Source organism: Danio rerio, chromosome 4, assembly GCF_052040795.2.
Source record: "Danio rerio strain M-AB ecotype USA chromosome 4, GRCz13ab, whole genome shotgun sequence".
NCBI classification, from domain to species: domain Eukaryota; kingdom Metazoa; phylum Chordata; class Actinopteri; order Cypriniformes; family Danionidae; genus Danio; species Danio rerio.
In genome coordinates this window covers 25,055,067-25,081,711 of record NC_141024.2, presented here as the reverse complement: position 1 = coordinate 25,081,711, position 26,645 = coordinate 25,055,067, and the positions used below count along the sequence as shown (strand labels likewise).

At 33.8% G+C, this 26,645-nt stretch overlaps 1 protein-coding gene across 1 annotated transcript in view; it reads left to right on the top strand.

Moving 5' to 3' along the window:
- Positions 1-26,645, top strand: part of LOC147844732 (uncharacterized) — a 731,371-nt gene that overhangs the window by 567,126 nt on the left and 137,600 nt on the right. The gene's annotated exons all lie outside the window — the stretch shown is intronic.

Here is a 26,645-nt window from a genome sequence, read left to right as displayed (position 1 = left end):
ATAATGTATTCCTCTAAACACTTTAGGTTTACATCAGAATAGTTACTACTTGTGGTTTTCTGCTTTCCTATAGTATAAAAATAGAAATCAAAATATTTAGATGTTTATATTTGACTTTTTAAATACACATTAACATATATATGGTCAAATGCTTGTTTATCTCTGTACGGTGCCTCACTATAAGAACATACATTCATTCATTCATTTTCCTTTGGCTGAGTCTCTGATTATCAGTTGTGTAAACCGCCAACTATTCCAGCATATGTTTTACGTAGCGGATGCCATTCCAGCTGCAACTCGATACTGGGAAACACCCACACATACTCACAATCTCTTAGAGTACGATCAATTTAGATCATCCAATTCACCTATAGTGCATGTCTTGACTGTGAGGGAAACCGGAGCACTTGGAGGAAACCAACACGAACATGGGGACTACATGCAGACTCCACACAAAAGTGCCAACTGGCACAGCTTAGACTCGAACCAGCAACCTTCTTGCTGTGAGGCAACAGTGCTAACCACTGAGCCACTATGCCACCCCAAGAACATATATACAGTATATATTATGCTTTTATAAAATATCATGAATACACAATACACTGCATTTTTATTACATTTCACTGTGTATGCATATTCTAGAAGCAATATTTCTTTACACTCCATCAAAATAAACAGTCAAACTGGATTCATATGCGCGGCAGGAAAACATCAAATTAATTTATTTTTCTCCTAAGTTTGTATGAGCCAGCGTGGATAAGCTTCTGCGTGTGATGGAGTGAAAGGGTCTGTGAGAGGATGGACCCCCTGTCGCTATATTGATCTCGGCAGGTCTCTGCCTCTCGACCCCCCGTGCGGGTCTTTTGACTGACTTCAGGAGTCCAGCTTTGGCTAACAAAGAGCCCAACACTAACTCTAGATACACTGTGACCCTTTTACCCCCCCTGCGGCCCCCCACACCAAGATCCCCACCGCTGAGAGTTAAAAAGCCCCCCACCATGCGCTGACATTTCATTCAGCAGGAATTAGAGAGGTCTGAACTTCCTCTGCTCACACACACACACACACACACACATATGCGCGCGACATGACAGAGGATTATTATTGTGCTCTATTACAAGGTGTGCTCTTTTGCACTGCAGTGGAGACTCGTCCACAGCTTCATTTGATCGCTGCTGTTTCATCTCTTTCGAATAGAGATTACATTTATATTTTAACAAGAGTCATGGATCTGTAATAAGAATTAATATTTTCTTTATTATTGTTATTATTATCATTCATTCATTCATTCTTTCATTCATTAATTCATTCATTCATTTTCCTTCGGCTTAGTCCCTACTTTATCAGTGGTCACCACAGCAGCATGAACCACCAATTAATACTAAATTCAGTATTCACTATACGCCCAGATTTAAGAGACATTCACGCAGCTCATGAAAAGATCACTATTAAGATGACGTATGCAAATAATAAGTTATATGTCAGTATCTTCCATGCCTGTAGCCAGCTTGCTGAATAGGATGGTTCCTTTTTCTCAAAACATGGACCTTTTTACAGTTATACGTCTCATTTTCTAGTTATGAGATTTAAATACTGCATTTCAGTGACATTTTAAGCGCAATTTTTTTTTCTGAATTAGCTTTTCGGATGCTCATCATAATCACACTTTTTGATATACCAAAGATATTTCCTAAAGATTTAGAATAAAGAAACATGAAAACTTATTTTTGAAATCCAAATTTGTATCATTAGAAAACAAGTAGGACTTTGTTAAAGTTTTACATTTAAAAACTGGAGCCTATTGTCATTTATTAGGTAAATACCTCCACCTGAACAACTCTGGCTACGGGCCTGTCATCTGTGCAATATCAGACACCACTCATCATACACTACCCACAGAACAGTACAGTTATTATCGTTAATTCAGTTTATCTCGTTCACATCAAGCAGTGCATGCAAGGCAGGTGAGTTTGTTTGCTTGTTTGTTTGTTTGTTTCTGTTAAATATGTCAATATCAGACTTGTGATAACGGTGCTCATAATTTTTGGTGGGTGCGCCTAAATCTTTGAAGTTCCCAGTTGTATTTAAAGAGAAGTTATGCTGAATAAAAAGTGTATGTATACAATCATGTTTGGCTTTTAACACATTATTTAAAATATGTGGCTAAGAAATAGCTATTAACTTATTTTATTTTGGTGGGGTAAGAGAAAATTTTGGCAGTGCAAGTAAAAATTCTAACCCCTGTAGAAAAAAAAATCCCTTTTTCTAGGCTTTACAATCGCTGTGTTTAGTCCTTTACTTTTACTGCATCTGGTCAGCTAAGGGATTGGAACCAACCCTGTGACGTTAGGCAGAGCAACATTGATGGCAGTGCCCTAGGTCTAAAAGTTAGAGTAAAATATGCTGTTTTATTCTAAATGGTTACATTAATAGAGTTTGTTTATTATATTTTCATTAAAGTGGAATACAATGTAAAAAATAATGTAAACTTGATTAACTGCTTCATTTCCCCTTTAAGACCCAATACAATATTTTGTGCCTAATTTTACATTTTGTGCAAAGTAGTCGTGTAATAAGCAGGATATATCAATGCAAAACATTATTTCAACATAGCCTAGAGTTTCAAATGACTGAATAAAGACTGAATAAAGTTGCACAATTTTAATTTTCATAAAGGGATCTATAAACTATATTTAATCCATCAGTAGAAGGAAATTTCTTCAATATTTAAATGCCACAAATATTCAACACATGCACATACAGTTCGTAACAAGTGCAGAATACAATAAAAACAAAACAAACAAACAATGAAGCACTATCATTTTCTCACTTGTTTTTTGAGCACTGTCGAGTGAGTTCTTATACCTAAGACTGACCATTTTGTTCAGGTGCTTAATAGAAATAATTGTGATTGGCTATAGTTATCAGCGCAGTTAACCAGGCAGTGACACAGATACACGGACACTGAATATTAGAATGAGGCTACTTGCTAATTAGCCCATTAGCATTTTAATTAGCCTACTCACACTTGCGTCTCGCACATATGCTATGTCGCAGTAGCATACCATGGCAAAGGCATCATAGTAAGCTGAAGGCACCATAGTAAGTATCAGTATGTCATAAGTAGGGCCAGTCAGAATCTGCGTACGTTTTTTGCTATATGTTTTCTGCTAAGAATTTTGGTAAAAATATGCTGATTTCTGCTGAATTATTTTGGCAGTATCATGACTAAAACCTTAATATGTTGAATAAATAATAATATCTTTTTAACATATATTCAATGTTTATAATGCAAATCCAGTTAGATTCACTTTAAACAAAGCAAGTCTCTCATTTAATAAAAGACAGAAACTGCATTGTACACAAATCAGATGAACATTTTCATATTAGTCAATAATATTACTGTAATTAATTTACAAACTGAATAAATATAGATTTGCACACAATTACTCAAGAAAATAAACAGAATTAATGATGGGCTAAAAATTTGAAAAAAAATTAAAAATCTGTAGAATTCAACATGCGCAGATTCTGTGTGGTCCTAGTCATAACTTATGACAATATCAATTAGTCCACATCGCAATTACTTGAAAAACAATCAATTAAAACAGTGTTTAGTACCACATGCTACTTAATACACTTTAATGGCAAATGTAAAATAATGCATAATTACTTAATTAAAACCTACATTTTAATATCAATTTAATATTGATCTGATTAACCTTTTTTTTAAAAACTTTTTCAGTATTACTTACAAGAAAAAATGCATCTAATATTTTAATATCCTAAAATAAACATCAGACTCAATCCGCCTAAGTGTCTGATATTTTTAATAGCATGACAGTTTATGTTGTCCACACGTAGCCTTTTTTTATATAGTTTCCTATGTGATATGACATAACTGTAAAGTTAAAACACCTGAATTAAGTGTCACCTTTTAGATCACACATTGCTGTATGTGTATTGCACAAGTTTTACACCTGCAGATACCAGTTGATGCACAGTTTTATGTGATCATTCTCCTCCGCTTTGTGTTCCCATAGAAACAGCTATAAGTCGCATGTTTGGCCAAGTGTCAATGAATCATCCACTCTATTCTGATTGGTCTGCATGTCCTAAAGTGATCCTAGCATGGATGACAAACAAACTCTTTAATTGATTAATCAAAAGCAGCTTGAGATGAGATCGCAAGCATCTGAACACACATTTGAACACAGTCTTGCTTGTGTTTTTTGAGCTTTAATGGTTTTTTAAAGTTTCCACATCAATTATCTATGCTAATAGATGGTTACTGCCATATGGTGGCTTGCTAATAAACTACTGCTATTCTAAAAGCCTCAACAACAGAGTTTTTCTTAAAAAAAAAAGTCAAACAGCTTTTTTTGTGTTAAAACTTTACATGTAAATAAAAAACAACAACAAAAAAACAATAACAAATTTAAGTAAGTTAACTTTTAATGTGCATTGACAATTTTAAATAAATACATGGATGGATGGATGGATGAATGAATGAATGAATGAATGAATGAATGAATGAATGAATGAACAAATGAATGAATGAACGAATGAACGAATGAATGAATGAATGAATGAATGAATGAAAAAATTAATGAAAAAATGAATGAAAAAATGAATGAAAAAATGGTAAACTTTTAATACAAGTGTAACAATTTAACAGCAGTTTAGATAACATTTAATATGCATTAATATTTTTAAATAAAATAAATGGATGTATGAATGAATAAATAATTTATTAAATTAATGTGTGTTAAACACAAGTGAAAATTTAAACAACAGTTTAAGATTTAACAGTTTAACATTACAACATTTAATATGCGTTAATAATTATAAATAAATACATGGATGGATGGATGAATATTGAATGTTGGAACTAAAAGAGGTGTAACAATTTTAACAGCAGATAACAGTTATCAACATTTAATATGCATTGATAATTTTATATAAATAAATGAGAAAAAAACTAATTAACAGGTCTATGGATGTATGAATGAATGAATGGATGGATGGATGGATGAATGAACGAATGCATGAATGAATGAATGAATGAATGAATGAATGAATGAATGAATGAATGAATGATTGAATGAATGAATGAATGAATGAATGAATGAATGAATGAATGAATTGATGAATGAATTATTAATAGGGTAGCATTTTGTCTTTAACATGTATAATCTTATAAGAGTTGGTTACCATTGGTAGGATAAAAGGGTGAGATTTATCTTTGTTTTTAGGTTAAAATCTGTCTGAATGAGGATAAGAGAGGTTGAGAGAAAACTGTTCCCAAAAATAAGAGTCACAAGTACAAGGACAAGTAGTCTGGACAATGGTAAAAAATGGAGAGCAAATCACCAAAGAAACGAAAACATTAAGAGATGTAGAGTGTGAAATTAGAGCATTGCAGTCCACTTGACTCTACAAAAACAACACCAAGCCTCTCTTTGGAAGTCCTTTTCATAGAAAAACACTGCTCACTATTCAGGTTTTAAATAACATAATGTGTCCTGAATGGCACCCTTTGACTATCTTTTGACCTTGAAAATTGTACAAGGTGCAAATAAGTCTGTTACAGGATACAATGTAGCAGTATTTTGAAGGCATTTTTTCCATGTTTAGTTTCTTTTTCAGCAAAAATGTGTTTGATTCATCAGTGTTATGTTATTGATATATTGTAAGTGGTAGTTGTATTGTTGATAGTGATGTATAGTATGAACACTGCACAAAATGGATATATAATTTTGTCACACTTTTTGGGTCAAAAAGTCACTTTTGGATTTTGTTAGTTCGTTCATTCGTTCGTTCATTCATTTAACACAGGCTCATAGTGAATGCGTACCCTCATATACATTTCTTGAGAGCACGAATTATATAGCCAGAGGTATGTATGGCTGGATTTATTCTTTAAAATGAACGCTACAGTGTAGTCATGTCGCCGATGGCTTTTTTTTCTTTTTCACGCCACCAGCTAACAACTTACCTTCAGTCCAGTAGCTCACCACGTATGGCAGCGTACTTGAGAGAGAGAGAGGAGTTGACCACAACAACTGGGTTTAAGTCCAGCGAAGAACAGTTCCAAAAAGCAGGTAAAACAAAAATAAAAGGCAAAAAAATAAATAAATAAGATCTGTAGTAAAATCTGAAAACGTGGTAAAATCCAGACTGCCTCTAGGAATTGCTTTTGAAAACACTGTCGGTTTGGTTTAGGAAAGGGAGTGGATGGGTCAGTCATTGCCTTTGAAAACACTGTCGGTTAGGCTTAGGCTGGGGGGATCGATTAGTTGGTCGGTCAGTCAATTGACAGCTGCCTCTGGTGGATATGCAAAAACTGTACCTCCTGTGATATATTTCATGTTCTCCAGAAATGTATATGGCAGTATGTATCTGTAATGTATCTGTGATTGGGTTTTGTTTGTTTCGTTCGGTTCGTTACATTTTTTTCTTTTTGTTCGTTCCTTCATTTGTTTCATTTTGTTTATTCATTTAATTTGTTTATTTTTATTTTATTTTTTTTGTTTTATTTTATTTTGTTTTATTTGTTTCTTTTTTTTGTTAGTTTGTTTATTCATTTATTTATTTAAATAATTGTTATATTTAGCCATGTATTAAAATGAATATTTAAGTCTTTTACCATTATTATTTTTTTGTTGTTTTTTTACACTACAGTGCATGCTATTTGCATGCTATTTTAATAGTTTATGTATGCATACTAACGTAATAACATTGTATACTTCATCACACAGACTAATAACAGCTACAGTATATAGCAGTTCAGGTAGGTCATTATGTTCTATATGACAGTTATTAGTTCTGAGCTCTGCGTTTCTTGCCTAGAAACGTGAAACGCCTCTAGAGCGCTTATCTCAATGACAGTATGTATTTATGTACGTATTAATATGTGTGTTTGTGACAGCGGCGAGTTATTTATACCATCTTCACATCTAATATATTTGCAGTCCACTTCACACACACAAAACCTGACAGACGTGAAACCTACCTTTAAGGTAAATTAGTCCTTTTCTCTACATTTCCAACCTCTCAATAGGAAATGACAGTGGCACCTGCTTTGCCTCAATAAGTATAAACATTTCTGCCACCGAAATCACTTCAGCGTTTCTCGGATAAATCACACATTTCTCCCCGCTCTTCTGTTTAATGGCATCTCAGCTCTGACACAGTAAAAGCGAACATTAACTTGTTTCGTGTGGTCTGAAAGCGCATGAAATGGAGCTGAGCTGTAACCAATCGCGCTTTTGGATTTGTTGCATGGGTGCTGGTTTTCTTACACAGACGCGCTGTAGGGCCCAAAGCCGCCCCCGTGTGCTTCAGACGCCTTTATGACCAATGGGGTTGACTCTTTGTAAGACGGTAATGAAACTCACATTTCCACACGTTATAAAGCGTTTTCACAATACCATAAGAAATTCTGGCCAATGCATCAAAGAGCAGAGATGGGAAGTGATTGAGATCATGGGGGTTTCTGACTTTTCACATGTGTGTATTTGCTGGCATTCAGTTCTGTGGTAATATGAGCAAACTTGTACTGATAATTCAGGGCATTCTATTCTGTTTGCTGTGACGTGATGATTTCGTCTTTTTTTTTTTTGCTACTTAGGGTGTGTGTGTGTGTGTATGTGTGTGTACTAGTTTTGGTGGTTTACAAATTTGTATAATAAGATAGATATCACTTTGGTATTATATATATATATGTATATATATATATATATATATATATATATATATATATATATATATATATATATATATATATATATATATATATATATATATATATACAAAGTTGAAGTCAGAATTATTTTTTATTATTAAATATTATTTATTAATTATTTATTATAAAAGCATATCAAATGTATTGGTAATATGACGTAATATAAATAATTTATAGTTTATATATGTATGCGTGTGTGTGTGTGTGTGTGTGTGTGTGTGTGTGTATATATAAATATATTTATTTTTAATAGCTTACATTAGCAAATAAAACCCAAAGTCTGCTAGGCAAAAAGGGGATGTCTTTTAGACACTTTTAGAAGCTGTCATTCATTTATTTTCACCATACTCACAGTCTTTGTCTCTTGTTTATCCTCATTAGCTCATTTTGACAGAAGTGCATCTGATCATAAGGCATTATAACTGTGTCATGGATATTTTTTTTCTGGTCACGTTTTCAGTGGAACAAACTGTATTTGTCATTAAAATGTCTCAATAAAAATGTCATTAAGCTGTTTAGACTGACACTCTTTGTCACTGCAGTGTACCTTGGGCTTAATTACTTACTAAAAAAAGAATACTTTTATACTTGACCTTTATTTACGTATACTTCTTTTTCTTAAGGGTGTATTTACTGACTTACTAAGATCAGTCTTGTACAGCCAGGGGTTGGGGCAGTGTTGTTGTTCTGACAGCCAAGTTGGGTCAAAGCTAGGGATGCTCTGATCAGGATTTTTGCAGCTGATATTGAGTACCGATTTTCTAGTCATGGTGATCGGCTGATACTGAGCACCAATTCTAATTCTTCAAGCTTTATAATGCATTGAGCACATTTTCCCTCTAAGTATAAACCTAAAATGATCTTACCTTACCTAAGAGAATAAATGAAGAATGCTGCAAATAATACCTTAAACACATATCCTATAACCATCTTATAGTCAGATGTGACAGTGTCATGGCCAGAAGCAGCTTTACAGAAAATTATTCATCCATTCATTTTATTCTGGCTCAGTCCTTTATTTATCAGGGGTTGCCACAGCGGAATGCACTCCCAAAGAAAATAATATCACACAGGTTTAAAAAATGTTAGGAAAAATTACAATGCAATAAACACTGCAAATGATGAAAGAAGAATTCAACATGACTCAATCAAGAAAAAGTTTTGAGCATATGTTAGATGCATAAAAATTTAAATGCACACCTATAAATCTAATACTTCTTTACTAAAAGGAAAGAGGTCTATAAACTACTGTTTATAGCAATGAGTGTATTACAACAATTTATCTTATTAAATATTTATGTTAAAAAAATAAAGTTTTATTTATCTAATAATTCCAGCCAGCTTTTATTGAGCTTGCAAAATGGCCAAAACAGAACTTTCAGTTGTTTCAGTTGTGTGTATATATATATATATATATATATATATATATATATATATATATATATATATATATATATATATATATATATATATATATATATATATATATATATATATATATATATATATATATATATAAAGGCCTAAATACATGCAGGACCATTCAAATATTTTGCTGTTCTCCAACTAATGACAGCAGATCACTTGGAGATAGAGGGATCTGCACTTGCATTCTTTACTGCTCTATTCATTTAACCGAAGAAACGTAATGCTTAGAACATTACTGGGCCTCTCGCAATCTGTTTCTTGCTCATTTACTCTCGTCGCCATGATTTCCGAGTATTTTAACTCATTTTGAGGGATCATGGGACAGGGAGACTCAAAGAGCTTCCAGGAAAAGTTAGGTTGGATGAGACGCTAGATGGGGAGAATGTGTCACAGCAGTTCAAAACACTGGAAATACAATGGCTGCACTTGCAACAAAGAATGCATCACTTGCATGGGTCGTGCCAATAAACTAAACTGAGGTCCTATTTTACATGTATATGTTTTTGCTGCTGCGACCGAGCGCATTACGTTCCCACACATCATTTACCTTTGTTTTGGCTGCTGTAGGCTATGCATAATATACAGGAGCACACGTGCGTCTTCATTTCTGTCAGATGTGGCGCAGGCACTCTCATTCCCACACAGCAGAGAGTGGCTGTAGAACTCCACTGTGCGCGATTCAGCGAGCAGAAATATGTAATCGCGCAACAATGTAGAGACAGAAATCACATGATGTTGTGTAAATAAGATATTTAATACGACTATTCATCTTGTTTATTAAAAGAACTTGTGATCTGGTGCTATATATAAAATACTATTAACTTGACTTCAAGGGAGGCGGGGAAAACCAGTTGGGGGGCTGGGCGCCCCCCTAAGATAATGGTGGGGAAAACACTGAATGCATAAAGCCTTATGCACATTTATGGCATGTCATGTAATGATTTATAAAGGGTTAATGACAGGTTTAATAAAGGTTTTATTAACACCCCTTTAAGTAAACTAATTTAAAGAAACTCAAACAGCAAGTGGTGGGTGCATACATTATCTAAGATTTAAAAATTTTTCTCTTAACTATCTCTTTAACGGGATGTTTGTTCTTCACAGCACATACAAAACCTTTATTGTCTTTAGAGCATGTACTGTTTTGTCTGCCTCTGAATGTGGCTTCTTGTTTTCAGTGCTGTCTGGTATGTGCGCGCTTTGTAAATGTGCCCACCACGTGCCTACTGGTGGCATCTCAGCGAGCTCATAATGTGACCTGACAGCCTACATCCCCCAGCATGCCGAGCTCAGAGGGGGCGCATACGGGCAGCTGTCACCCGCGTCACTCACGGCAACCACAGGGGGGACAGAGCCTCCTTCACAACTCCTTTATTTTTGGAAAAACAGGGGATGGGGAAGAAATGAGAAGAGATGATTGACAGCCGGGGTCTGGGAGAGGAGGGGGGTTTCCAGGTTGTTCTTTCACTTTGTCTGGAGAGATTCAGAAAGTAAACAATAATATGATGTCTAGGCAAGATTAATCAATAACAGAGCAAACAGAGTCTGATTAAGACAGCTCTCTGCACAAAGACCCGTGTCAGAAATATTTGCCAATAAACATCAGCTTGCCTTTCGTTCACCATTCATTCAAGCCTCTCACTAAACTCGCATTATTTTACCTCTCATGCAGGCTTTTTTCTGGAATACCTGCCTATTTTCTTTCATCTTCACATTTTATTTCTCTTTTCCATTGTGTATTCCTCTTAGCACCCATCAGATCAATTAAAGTTGTGAATTATGCTATGGAAAGCCTTTTAGGAGGAAAAAAATAGTGTGTAATTAGATCCAGAATGTACAGTAATTCTTGCTGCTGGCTCTCTTTTTCTCTTCTGTCTGAAGGCACTTTTAGGATTTGTGTCTGTGTGTGTGTGTGTGTGTGTGTGTGTGTGTGTGTGTGTGTGTGTGTGTGTGTGTGTGTGTGTGTGTGTGTGTGTGCGTGTGCGTGTGCGTGTGCGTGTGTGTGTGTGTGTGTCCATGTCTGGTTTGCTTTTTGGAGCATCTCAGTGGTCTAATTGCCATCAACAGGGGGCAAAATTAAAATTAAAAAAAGCCTGAGCTAATTCAGAGCGAGAGGGAGGGAAAGAGTTTTGCCCATTTAGAAATAAATGGGCCAAAATGAATAAATGTTTTAAGAATGACATGATGCATACATCGTTTTAGACACATTTACATTTTATTCAGTATATGTGGCCAGTGGATTAAAATAGTTAGTTATCCACTTAGATTTTTGGTATAAGATTATGAGTTAACCACAGTTACCCTCATATATAAAAAAAAATAAATAAATTTTAAAAATAAATAAAAATAATAATAATAACAATAACAACAACAACAACAACAACAATTCCTTTTATACAGAGGTGGGTAGAGTATCCAAAAGCTATACTGAAGTAAAAGTACAAGTACTTGTGGAATTTTTTACTTCACTTTTTTAGCAAAAGTAACAATCTTAAAAGTTACTCAAGCAAGAGTAAAAAAGTGTTATAAGTGTCAAATAATATTGTTAATCAATATTATTAGCCCCCTTAAGCAATTTTTTTTTTTTTTTTTATTGTCTACAGAACAAAACATTGTTAATGATTTGTCTAATTGCCCTAACTTACCTAACCAGGTCGAATTAACCTGGTTAAGCCTTAAAATGTCACTAAGATGAATACTGAACTATTATGTACTGTCATCATGGAAAAGATATGTGTTGTGTTAGGAAATTGTGAAAAAATATATACCCATATATAGCTGCTAATTCAAATTTTACTGTTGTTATTTACTGTTGATTTCCTTTATATGTGTTCTTTAACCATTCGCTAACAATTAGGCTGTGCTGTTGTTTGTATGTTTATTTGTTTATACTACACCCAAACACTCATGGAGCATCTTTGGAAATTGCAGTGCAGAACAAAACAGTCGAATAAGGTAAATGCTTTTAATTGAGTTAAATGACAGTGTAATTGCATCAAACCTTCCATCTTCCGTCAAAGACTTGAAATCTCATAGTAATTGATGCTATTCAAAAACACAACTCTCATTCCTCTGTCCAGATGTGTTGCTATAATCTTTCACAAGCACGAAAAAGCACATGTTATATTGCATAAAGAATAAGCAAAGTGAGACTAAAAGTATCATGAGGGAAAAATAAGTGAAAAAAATGGTGGATCTGGTGTCTTTTCCCATCAACTCAGCCGATAAATGAACATTTTTATTAAATTTTTTTTTTTTTTTTACACTTGAGCATAAGATATTCTAGTTGCAATTCTCAATATATGCACATATTAAGTGGGATTGCAATGAAATAGTTGGCATTGCTATGACAAGCCAGTGTCTCAGTTTTTAAAACACAAACACTGTAAAGACGGATTAAGAGAAGGACTTTAGTGGAAAGAAGCTGTGAAGCTATATTTTTTGACCTTTAGAAGAGTAATTTTTTTGGAAGAGAAATCGTAATATCTCATTTCAGCTTCTCCAAAATGTGACCTCATGGTGTGTAGCAAAAGAGAATCTTGCTTTAGACTGTCTTTACCTCTTATAATGGGCTTTTAGCCTTTAAACGACTCTCGAAACAACTGTGGAGGGGGAAAAAAAAGTAAAACTTTATCAAACCAGGTTTTGTCCTCTGCTTAAAAAAAAATTAAAAAATAAAAAATAAAAAAATAAAGCACATCAGAGTCCAAGTAAAAAATGTTTTGTTTTCAGAAAGATTAAGTCAAAATTAACTGAGTTTGTCAAACAAGCAAAAAATTTTGCCAATGGGGTAAGCAAGAAATCTTATTTCAAAGCCAAAACAAAACTATTCAGGTTTCCCAAAGATTATGGAATTTCTGAAATATCATGGACTTTTAAAAGGACTATTCAGGATATTGAAAGTGAGGATTTTTTTGTTTGTTCATTCATTCATTCATTCATTCATTCATTCATTCATTCATTCATTCATTCATTCATTCATTCATTCATTCATTCATTCATTCATTTATTTATTTATTTATATATATATATATATATATATATATATATATATATATATATATATATATATATATATATATATATATATATATATTCATTTATTGATCAGTCAGTATAGATTATGCAATGTCAGAGATTTATCTTGTTAATACAAATTTTACTTTCCATTTATCACAGTTATTGTTATTATTATTATTATTATTATTATTTTTTTTTTTTATTATTATTAATATTTATTGTTTAACTGAAGTTTATAATAGGTAGCATAATTGGTTGCTGAGCGAATTGTAAATATTGCTTATTAGGTTGTGAGCTGTTTTTTCTTTTTCCATTTTTTTCTTGCTCTGCAACAATTACTTAGTCTTGTTTTTAATTGTTTGTATTTGCATTGCATTCTTACATTTGTATTGTATATATTTAAAGTCTTAGATCGGTGTAAATGCGTCATTATTTAATGTATTAAACATGTAATAAAGTTAACTTACAATCTAATAATTACATAATAAATAAGACAAATCAATCTAACTTCCAGACCAGCTTTGTTTCGAGCTTTAGCATCATATTATAAATTGATGTAACACTGCAACATGTGATGTATGTATAGATGTTTTTTTTTTTTTTACTTATAATTCCTGTAAATTCAGCTTTGTTGGTCAATGAAATGAAGGGGAATGTCAGATTTTTGACATTTCAAATTTTGACTGTTCAAATTTGACATTTGGCTTAGAGTGGGATGCCTGTTAATTAGTCCACCGGCAGACTATTTAGCTTTTAGTTATTTATTTATTTTATTATATTATTTATTTATTTTATTATTTATTATTATTATTATTTTGCTAAAATTAAGATAAACAAGTTTAAGATATTTTTTTTTAGCCTATTGACTGAAAATTTCCTGACATAAATACACAGTTGCTATATTATTATTCATCTTTGAATTGCAGTCATACATATATTGCTGAACCTGACATTAACCAACTTCTTTACTAAATAAAGCAGACTGTGTGCAGGGTGACCTTATGCTGAAGATGAGACTTTCCAATCTAGGAAATTAATGTACTTAAGCAAATGTCAGTTCTCTGTGTATATAAAAAGTATACTTTACAGAAATAGTGTCATATTAAATATTCCCATGCTACTTTAATAACAATCACTTCACCTGCAGTATTTCTAACAGCAAGTGTCATTGTGAATGACATTGTGAATGGCAAAGTTAAACATACATTTATTCATTTATTTTCTTTTCGGCTTAGTCCCTTTATTAATCTGGGGTCGCCACAGCAACTTATCCAGCATATGTTTTACGCAGCAGATGCCCTCTCACTGAAAAAAACATCTATACACATTCACTCATTCACTTTGGACAATTTAGCCTACCCAATTCACCTATATCACATGTCTTTGGACTTATGGGGGAAACCAGAGCACCCGGAGGTGTGCTACCCACTGCGCCACAGTCCAGCCCCAGTTAAACATAGTGTTTGTTTTTTTTTTCTTTTATTATTATTTCAAACAACAATATTACTATTGTTTTTGTTTTTTTTTTGTTTTTTTTTTGTCACCATTTGACAGATTTAGCTGAGGGAAACTCTGGATGTATCACTGCATTACTTCTTTAGAAAATTTGCTTAGTCCTTTTAAATTGTTTTAATATTTAATACAATTATTTTGTGTACTCTATGTTAAGGTCCAATGTTTGTTATTAACACACCATTAACTATGACTTTTGCCCCAGTGATTCTTACTTTTCTGCTTGTTAATAGTTAGTTTAGTAGCAATTCAGTTTAGTTAACTAAGTTTTTATAAGAGTTATAAGTACTAATAAACAGCCAGTATGTTAATATACATGCATATAATATTTAAGTCAATTGTAAAAACAGAACGAGAGCGACGTCAATGTTGTCAAAGGGAATCCTCTTAAAGAGCCCATATTATGGGTTTTTGAAAATTCCCCTCCATGTAGTGTGTAACACAGCTCTAAGTGAAGTGGAGTATCCAGCTAAGGCTTAAATCTGTTAGTGTACATTGTTAAAAACGGTTGATTCATCTAAAAAAGAGTCGACTCATAGTGCTTCAAACGAGTCGCCTTGATACGGATTCATTAGGTGTTTCGCCATGACGTACGAACGAAACCAAGTTATTCACGTGCACGCGCAAACCCGGGAGATTTCAAACCTGAGGCCCCGCCCTCTGACGCAGAAACCGAGACACAAACACACACACACACACACCCACAAACACACACACACACACAAACATGCCGGTCGATTGAAGTCACACTGCAGATGGATATATTGAGTCTCTACCCAAAGATGAAACCTCAGCATTATAGCCAAGCAGTTGGAAACTACTGGAAACTTCTGGAAGCTACATGCTACAAAGAATACTTCATCAGCGTTTGTTAAAGGAAGGATCAGTAACTTACTGATAGACGTCAGGATGGGTTTCTTCCTCCATTTCTCAAGTGTAAGTACGTGCGATTAAAGTTGCCTCGTTGACTCTAGCTTGCAAATGTATTTAGTTGTGATTTGTTACTTGTAACCGCGTGCACTGTATCAGGTTAACTGGCTATATTCTCTTATCGTGTGCAAAGTCACGTTAAAAACGCGACGCGTGCTGCGTTAACGGAGCTCCGTGGACGGGGAGTAACGTTAGTGTGTGTGTCTGTGTGTGCGTGCGCGCGCTGTCGTCCGGAGGTGTGTGTGTTTGTGTGTGTGTTTGTGTGTGTGTGTGTGTGTGCGCGTGTGTGTGCGCGCGCGTTGTCGTCCGGAGCAGGGTTAAGTGCGTATGTGTGTGTGTGAGTGTGTGTGTGTGTGTGTGTGTGTGTGTGTGTGTGTGTGTGTGTCTGTGAAAAGAGCAGAGTGAGAAGCTAGGAGATCTCCTCAACTGTTTTTGGAGTTTTTGTTCAATAAAATAGTCAGTCGTCTGTATTTTCAAGTCCATAGTCTGTATTTACATTGACCCACTGGCAGCTAAAATCCACGCCTACACTATCTAGCGTGTATGAACTGTGATTACTTTTATATTGCTGATTAGCTGTTTGGCATTTCATTCTCTGACTGAAGGCAGTCGACCAATCGCAACAGACTGTCATCGGTCCAATCAGCGCAGATTAGCTTCGCGCTAAGGAGGGGTTTGGGAACAAATGAATCCCTGAACGATTCATACAGGAGTCGCTGGGATAATTAGGTAAAAATAAATGCAGATTATAAGACCATGAAAGTGTTTTTTGACCTTGCATGCATATTAAACTGTTGTTGGAGACCCTTACAACCAAGATATGACCCTATTTCATGTATAATATGGGCTCTTTAAACTGTTCAAAATAGACATGGCCTATATATGCGAAATCAACTCTATGTACCCTTATTCATTATTCCCTACATTAGGGGCAATGATTTAGCTGTGATAATATGTTAATGCTTAAGTAATGCACTTTAAAGAGCCCCTATTTTTGCGTTTCAGAGCCATAGAGATCTCTGTGTATTGCTCAGATGCGTGTAACCTTCATGTAAATAAAGAGCACAGTGACAGACAAAACTAAAACGGATCTCCCTTACAGTAACTTTACTATCAGTTATTTTATATATTTGTTGTGGAGTTAATTCAAGCCTTTCTGCAATGATGAGTCACACACAATATCATTATAAAATTGGTGCATGTTGCAGTGGTCCTTAGAAATGCAGATATTAATATCCTTTTTTTGTCAGGAAATAAAAAAAGAGACTTTTTGTGTTTCGATCACTCCAATATGACTGCAAACACACAATACCTGCACACAGTTCTGTCCAAACAGCATCGAAAGTTGATTTTCATCATAGGTGCCCTTAAAACCCTGACTAATAAGCTACGCGTGTATAGAAGCTCATGCAGCACTGATAGAAGCCATGCAACTTGGGCATGTATTTGAAAGCATAAATTTATGTTGTGCATTTGGTTTTTGCTTAAGGCCGTTTAGTGTATTTAGTCATCATACAGTATATATTTCATCTTCATCAGTAGCATGCAATCTAAATATTCAGTTGTTGCATTTAATGTTTTTACAAAATTTTTTGACACTTTAAATGCTTACACACCAAACAAGTTTGCTGCATTTATCAAGTGTCAATTGTGTCTTGTGATTGTTTTGAGATCGCTCTGCCTGTTGCAATTTATATGCAAGATTTGATTGGACAGGAATCCCAAGACTTATTCTGTTATGTAATCGCTGTAGACAAGGAAACAAATTACAAATAAACTCAAAGCAATGACTGCTGCTTTAATGAAATTAGTGCAGTAAAACCACCGATATTGAACAAAAAAACTTACTCAATTTAAATTAAAATGATACATTTTTTTAAAGCTACTTAGTAAAGTGTTACTCAAAAAACTGCTCAGTTGCAGTAATTAAGCCATTTGTAATTCCATTACACCACTGTTTATACTATCAGAATATATGTAAATAATTATTAATATAAAAGAAAAGAAAAAAACACTTAAAGGGTACCTGCGATGAAAAAATCACTTTTATTAGGGGTTTAAACACAGTTGTGTCACAACTGTATGTAAATATTATCTATTGGTAAAAATGTATTCATTTAATATTTTTTTCATAATCACACTTCTTAAAAGCAGTCTGCAGAAATACTTTGATTGACATTTTACCTTTGTATATGTCTTCAGAGGGGTATAGTCCTGCCAATTAGTGTCAATCTCTTGTTTTTGCTACTATGCTGACACAAAGGCATTTGTGGCTCCGCCCTCATTTAAAAAAAAAAGCACAATCTCACTTGAATTTAAAACGACAGTCACCAAAATGGTACAATCAGGATCGAATGATACATAAGATCCCTAAAAGAAGCAGTTTAAAGTGTTATAATAATTGTTTATGGGGTATTTAGAGCTGAAACCTCACATACACAATCTGGGGACATCAGACACTTATTTTACATCTTGTAAAAAAAAGGGTCATAATAGGTCCTCATTAAGTCAAACATCTCCTTAATTATACCTCTATTACACTGACTTATAGAAGTCATACATTCGTTGTGCATTAATATTTTATCACTGATGTGGAAGGTGTGCTCTTGGTTTACTGAATACTGTAACACTGCATTTGTTTTATACCCGCAAGATGTGCGACTTTGAAGGTTTGCTTCTGAAAGTAGGAAGGCCTTGATGTAAGAGATGTTGAGAACAAGCATTTTAGACCTTGAGTTGAGTATATAGAGTATACATTTAAATGTATGTATCATTTATTGTACATGTATTTATTTATTTATATATGTAGACACATATAGTGTCACATTTGCCTTAAGATCATTGTTGTATTAATTCAGTGAATTGCCTTTTTGATAGCATGAAGGGCACACGAAAAGCTGCAGTACACTAATGTTATGGCAAGTGTTTTTGAAGAGGTTGCACTTGAGTTCTGACGGCTGAGATCTAATCCATCTCTTAGTCACCGAGGGATAGGGCTGTTTGAGGTGAGTTATACTTGTAGATCACAGAGAACATGCTACAGTACAGAACTCCCTGTTCCTGGCCCTTTTAAGGGTGATATGTATTATTCAAGCTGAAATATGGAGCTAGCGTGTGGGGGAGGGACAGGGGTTTAGAAGCCATGTCTGAAGATGCAAGGCGTGGATGGAAGTCATCAGAAAGAAAAAGAGACTGAGGATAAAATTTGACCTCATGATGATGTCCATTACACTGTGCTTTTTGGTTTGTTTCAAAGAGGTGTACAACAACAGAAATAAAATAAAATTACCACTATGTTAATTTTAGGCTAATCAGAGATGATATATTTTTTACACTTGCAAATTATTATTATTATTATTATTTTTCTACATGAAACTACAACTGCTCATATTAATAAGTTTAGCAGATAGGTTGAGTATATAATAATAACAGTAATAAAAAAATAAAAAAAATAAAATAATAATACTAGTAATAATAATAATAATAATAATTGTCCTCTTTCTTGGATTTTGGTAAAGGAAAAAAATAATCTGTATAGTATATTAAACAGGTTCTGATATAATCTTTAACATTTTCATCTCTGAAGGGAAAAAATAATGATTTGACAGGTTAAGTAAATTATTAGTGAAACAATTTGTCAATTTTTCTTAAAAAAAAAAAAATTACAACTTCCTAGAGCTATATACATTACCTGATAAAAGTCTTATGGCCTATCCAAGTTTTAGAAACAACAAATAATAACTTGACTTCTGCTCGATCATTTGGTATCAGAAGTGGCTTATATGAAATATGAAGGCCACTGTATTATGCTTATTTCACCAAAATAAAATATGATCATGTCTTGATTTTTAATTATTTAATTAGGACAGTAAGGCCTTACTTTGCTTAAACAAAAGTTTTGACACTTAACGTAAGTAATGTACATGTAAATATAATGTCATGGTGCAGTGGAATATATATATATATATATATATATATATATACTGGCCAATCCTGGAGCACCTTGACCTTCTTTGCTTTCAGGAAGTATGAGAAGGAGTGCTATCCTAATAAAGAATTTACCCTCTCCTGTGGTTTGTAATGTAATGGGCATCAAAAATGTCTTGAAACCTCAGGCTGTTGATGTTGACATCCACACTGCAGATTTCTTTCATGCCCCCACACTGAATGTAACCCCAAACCATGATTTTTCCTTCCCAAAACTTGACTGATTTCTATGAGAATTTTGGGTCCATGCAGGTTCCAAAAGGTCTTCTGCATATTTGTGATGATTAGGATGCATTTAAACAAATGATTCTGAATAATCTACCTTCTGCCACTATTCCAAATGATCAACTAGAAGTCAAGTTATTATTTGTTGCTCTTACAATTGGGATAGATGACAAGAGTTTTGTCAGGTAGTGTATATGAAGTCAGTTTTATGCTATTATGCAATAATATGTTATTATGCCTTGCTCCATTAAACCTCACTTATGACATATTTGAAAAAAAGAATACACATTTTACAGAGAACTTCCAAGAACACCTGAAGCTTCTTCTCTAGCCCTTAATTCTCTGAGCACAAACAAGTTGCTATGAATAAATAGCACTTGTATCAAGTGTATACCATATATATATTGCCTCTTCTTGTTGAATCAATGCATTGAAAAGTGTCTGTTAAATGTAAATGTACTGGTGTTGTTAAAAACAAACAAAAATTGTTTCAGTAAGACACTTATTTCTTTGGATGGGGTCATTTAGAGTGCTTTAAAGGTGCAGTGTGAAAGTTCTAAACACTTAGCACCAAGTCCACTATATGAAGAAAAAAAAAATCCTAGATTTGCCTTCAAATACCTTGACTGAAGATTGATACACACATAAAAAAATAGATTTTTATTGTACCCTGTAAGTGAGCTAATCCTTCAATAAAATAGTTTTGTTTTATTTTATTTTTTACCAATAAACCTTTAACCAAGATTTTAGCCCCAGTTAATTTCTAATTTGCTGCTTAATAATAGCTATTAAAGTAGTTATTAGGTTTGGGTATTGGGTAGGATTAGGTCTATACAATAAGATAATGCTGAAAATGTCATTTATTAGTAATAATAAACACACAATAGCTTAACAAAAGGCGATTAATAAGTCACTACACTCTCTGAAATAAAGGTCCAAAATCTGTCACTGGGGTGGTACCTTTTCGAAACGTATACTTGTGGACATTAGAGCCTTTACGGTTCACTTTTGTACATTTAAGGTATTTTGTGTATTTTAGGTATGAATATTTACCTTTTAAGGATCTGAAAAGGTACCGATCTACTGACCCACTGATTGTGTATCTTCATTTCTGAGAGTGTAGTTAATAGTGAGAATTGGTATCTAACCTAAAGTATTATCAAAATAATTAACACATGCTAATGATTAAGACTTCAGTCACTGTATACACACATGGATTAGCTCCTTTCTTTTAGTAAATCATGAATGCAAGCTGCAAGGGACTCTGGGAATTGTAGTGTTGTCTGAGTGCACGTCATTATATTGAGTTCATGTGTCCATATGCAGAATTGCGGAGGAGTTTAAGAGGATAAGAGGAATAAACCAGAACAAAACCCTACGGCTGGAATCTGCCACAATGCTTTATTCTGATGTTTGTAATGCAGCTGGAGTTTATGCCGCGGGTTTTTTTGCAAGTGTGATTTAGGTTTCAGAGACCTGGCTGCATGTCTTAGTGTGTTTGAATGACATGTTTTTGACAGCGGTGTGTGACTGAAATCTGCTTATTACTATGAGTATATTAATAGCTGAACCTTTGACCATCATCTTGAAGGCTGGCCTGTAGAATTTAGCCCACTTTTTTTTTTATATTCACACTTAAAAACCACTTGCCCTCAACTTGGAGTGTCCGATGGCACATTGCACCGAATATTTATTATTACTGCCTGTGGTTTAGTTTATGGTGAGTCATTTCATATAAGGTACATTTGAATTGCTGAATAATTAACTGCTTTTAAGTTTGACTAAATAGAAAGGGGAAAAATCTGCTTAGTATGTTTTTTTAGTTTTAGTTTTTTTAGTTTTTTAAACAAAATGGAATATATTTCCAAAGCTCCCTGCCCACAGATAGATAGTTAGAATAGATAGATAGAAGTTCACATATTAATTCATATAATGTGCATACATATACATAAAACTATTTACAATAAGCTTATAAAAAAAGGAGCAAGAACAACAATAAACAACATGATCAAACTCTTAAGTTTGCTCATTGCTAAATTTCTCTATTTATACCAGATCTGGCTTTCAGATAGAATATTATGTTTTGACTACAACCTTTAATGGAGTACAAAATGATTCATAGCATCCCTAATCCAATGATTAAATTGGCGCATACAGTACATACAGGGGTTGGACAATGAAACAAATACTGACTAGTTAGTATAATTTCAGCATACCGCCAAGATGGACGAACCACATCCAACAGGAGTAACTGCAGACAAGAGAGGAAGCTGTCTGAATGGGATGTCAGGGTGCTAACCCATATGGTATTCAAAAAAATAAAGCAGCCCAACTCATTGCAGAATTAAATGTAAACTTTAACTCCCCTATTTCCATCAGAACTGTTTGTCAGGAGCTACACAGGGTCATATCCAATCATTTGGTTACTTGTGCCAATGTCAAACGTCTGCTTCAATGGTGACAGTAGCACAAATCTTTGGCTGTAAACAATTTGAAACATGTATTGCTCTCTGATGAGTCCACCTTCACTGTCTTTCCCACATCTGGGAGAGTTACGGTGTGGAGAAGGCCCAAAGAAGCGTACCACGCAGACTGTTGCATGCCCAAATAAAAAGCATGGGGTTGGACCAGTGATGATTTGGGCTACAATAACATGGCATTTCCTAGACCCAATACTTGTTACTAGAAGGGTGTGTCATTGCCAACAACTATCAAATCATTCTGGAGCACCATGTGGACCCAGTGGTTCAAACATTGTATGCTGAAAGCGGTGCCATGTCGGGGTGATAATGCACAAATGCACACTGCAAGACGGATGACAAAATGGTTTGATGAATATGAAAGAGAAGTTGAACATCTCAAATGGCCTGTCTAGTTTTGGAGGAGCAAGTCAGGAAACGTTTTCCTCCACCAGCATCACTTAGTGACCTGGCCACTATTCTGCATAAAGAACAACTGAAAATCCCTCTGGCCAATGTGCAGGACTTGTATCTGTCATTCTCAAGACACATTGATGCTGTATTGGCGGACAAGGAGGCCTTAAACCATACTAATGAGTTATTGTGGTCTAAAACTGAGCTTCAGTTTCATTGTCCAGCTTCTGTATATACAGTCTGAGTTATAATACAAAGTTTCAATTTCGATACAAATCGGTACTGAAATTTTATAATGTCAGTTGACCGCTACCTGCAGACACATACACAAATACCGGAGCATTTCAAATCCGCATCAGTCAGTCAATCCATTATTAGATCACTCATGTCAGTTCATAGACACATCAGCTGATTGACACGGCTTTAAATTGTTCCAGTGTATCTGTGTTTGGTCAACAGTTATGAAGAGTGGTAAACCAATGACCTTCTCGGCCAATCTGTCTAATTTGTTGAGGATGGAAAACAAAACGGCCAATCAACATTGTGTAATTATGCGCTTAACATCACTCAAATGTTAGTGGGAATATCACATTTAAAATTGCATAATCAATTGCAGTACTTTTGACCACCCTATATACATACATACCTGCATAATTGCATAGATACAATCTTACATGCATACATGCATACAGTACATACTTTTCAGGAGCACTTGGCTGTTTTTTTTTTCCTTTGCTGTCAGACATCCTTTATTTATAAAGTTATCAAAAGCTTTGACATTGTTGTTCTGCTTTTCACCTTGTCTCTGTTTGATTCTTGTGTTGTTTACCTGTGTGGTGCAGTTAGTCTGGAAGCTCTAGTGAGTTTGCTGATGTGTTTACAGGTAGAACAGATTTAATCTAATTGGATTGAAGGATGACACTTTGATTAATATAGTTGATGAATGCCAACAGCAGGGATGGTGTGGAGACACTTACACACACACAAAGATGGAGGGAGAGAGAGAAAATATATAGCTGTGGAATGAATCAAGATAATTTCCAATGATCACTTTGAATAACTGCGTTGAATATGATACCATCTTGCAGTTCTTAGTTACATTACAATTTACACACTTGAAAACACTACACACTGGTTAGGTTGAGTCAGCTCAACTTGGGGATATTCCTAGTTTCTTCTCAAAATATTTAAATTTGCAAGTTAACTAATGATCATTTAGTTTCAACTTAATTCTCTGAGTTACTTTGTTCATAACAACTTACTATATTACATTAGCAGTTCAACTAGGATCCAAAATACAGTTTATTCGAGAATAGTCAGACATGCAATAGTCAAAACAAAAGGTATTGTGAGGGTAATCCAAAAGCTTAGCCAAGGTCACCAGCAAAGAGGTCGATACAGGTGGCAAAACAACCTAAACTAGGAAACAAGACAAAAGTCAGGAAACTTGGCAGACTAAGTTAGACTAGGGTATGCTTTGTAATGTTACAGATAAACAAGACTCAGCCATGTGTGTGACAATATGAGGTGATTATATAGTCCAACTTAAGAGCTTCAGCTGTGTATGCAATCATCAAAAATCCAGAACTCGTGTGTTTGTGTGTGTGTGTGTGTGTGTGTGTGTGTGTGTGTGTGTGTGTAGGTGCATTGTGGGAGTTGTACTTCATTTTAGTGGCAAATGTGTAGTGCGGGTGAAAGTGAACATTTTGCAGTGATCTATCCCTTGTAGATTGTGCCACATTTCTAGTTTTAAATAATGCAAAGAATGAATGAATATCAAAAGTTGCTCAATTCTTAATTGTGTTCCAAGACCTAAACGTGTTTTAATATTTTTTGTACTGTACCATTTAATAATAATACTTCACAACACCACCAACAAAATATTAATTGTTCATTCATTCAATCATTCATTCATTCATTCATTCATTCATTCATTCATTCATTCATTCATTCATTCATTCGTCCATTCATTTTCTTATTAATGCACATATTTTTTTAATAAAATGTACTAAATATAACTGTAATAAAATATAAAACAGCATAAATTAATAAACAAATAAATAAATAAATGTAAAATAGTAAAATTTATTTAAAAATAATATTGCACATGTACAGACAATGTCACACTTGCCAGTTAATTATTATTAAATTAAATTATGCAAGTTCAAAAAATTTGTAGAAAACACTCGGAGTGGGTTGGGTCGTGTAGGACCGGCAGGGTTATACTTACATTGTCAATAAAAAAAATAAAAAAATAAAATAAATAATAAAAGTCATTACAAAATGTCATTACAAATTCTGCTTGCTTTCTGATTGTAAAATAATGAATTGTATTTAAATAATAAATAAATCATAAAAAAAAAAATATATATATATATATATGGTTTAGTAATGGTAAATTTACCTTTGTGGATATAGAATTTACAAAGTATATAAATTACATTTATAGGAATTCTCAAATTTGTTTTATAAAAAACACAGTAAAATGACTGTTAAATGACTACAAGATTAAACATTTACCAGTTAAATCTACATTAAAACGATCATTTCTAAAGTAACTTATTATTAGATGTATTTAATTAAAGAAATCTAAAGCTGACTGATTTAGAAATGATTTATTACTGTGTGATAATTGACACAATAATGCACAAGACTTTTGATTTTCTCATTATTTGTCTCAGTTTCTGTATGGCATGTATGCTGTGGTTTTATCTCTTAATTAAGTGTCATTACACAGACCTCACCATACGCCTTTTCACCCCTTGAGAACAAAACAGAAAGGCTTGCGTTATATAATCGGGTTGAAGTGTCAGTGGATTTTAGCATTGTGTGTTCTTGCGCTAATAAGATTTCTTTTTTATATTTCAGATTTCATTAAATTGTGCAAGACGGGGTGAGAGAATTAAGCAAATATTGGAAAAGGGATTGTACAGACTAGCTGTTTTTTATCCGCCAATAAAAACATCATGAGGGAATCATTTCACCCGCTGGAAAGTAAATATTCACACAAGGATAGATGGAGGAATGAGATTAGGATGGATAGTTCAATGGGGAGATGTAGGAAAGGAGTGAAAATGTACGAATGGAGGAGGAGTGGGAGGCTTGAATTAGGGGTGGAGAGATGAGAGAGAAAAAGAGGATGAAGAGGAGAGGTCTGGATGAACGTAGGAGGAAAACCCTCCACTGAAGTGGAAGAAAGGGGAAGATCAAATGTTGCAGTTTTGTTTTTGCAGATTTTACACTGTTTAATTGAGAGTTCACGCAAAAATTCTATTTAACTCAGTATTTACTCACCCATGTGGTTCCAAACTGTAATGGATTTGTTTTTTTGTTTGTTCAATTGTTAGTTAATTAATTTGCTCATTTATTCATTTGAACTTAAAGTAAGATGTTTTGAAGAATGTTATAAAGAAGCAGCAATTTACATCCAAAATAGGCGAAAAATGTAATTGAAACTAATTGCTACATTACCAACATTCTTAAAAATATATTGTTTTGTGTTTAACAGAATAAAGAAAATCAAATAAATTTGTAACAAGTGGATTGTGAGTAAATTGTAACTTTTTTTCTCTCCGACCAAGTATAAAATCTCCTTTACAAAGAAAAACAGAAACAAATTAAGTACATTAACAAATAATCATAATAATAGCAATATTTAAAAAAACAAACAAACATGTTTTTAATGGTTTAACGGATCGATGAGTCTGTGAACAATAAATTCAGTAAATGCAAAATAAAAGTCAGTGTAAATATTGTAAACACAAACTTATTCATAATGAAAGACTTATGAATAATTTTCAAAACCTAAACAAAAAACTATTATTATTATTATTATATGAACAACATAATTTGACCATCTGTGTTTTTCAGAGAGAATATTAAACAACCAAATATTTTTGAGTAATTAAATAATAACAATTTGG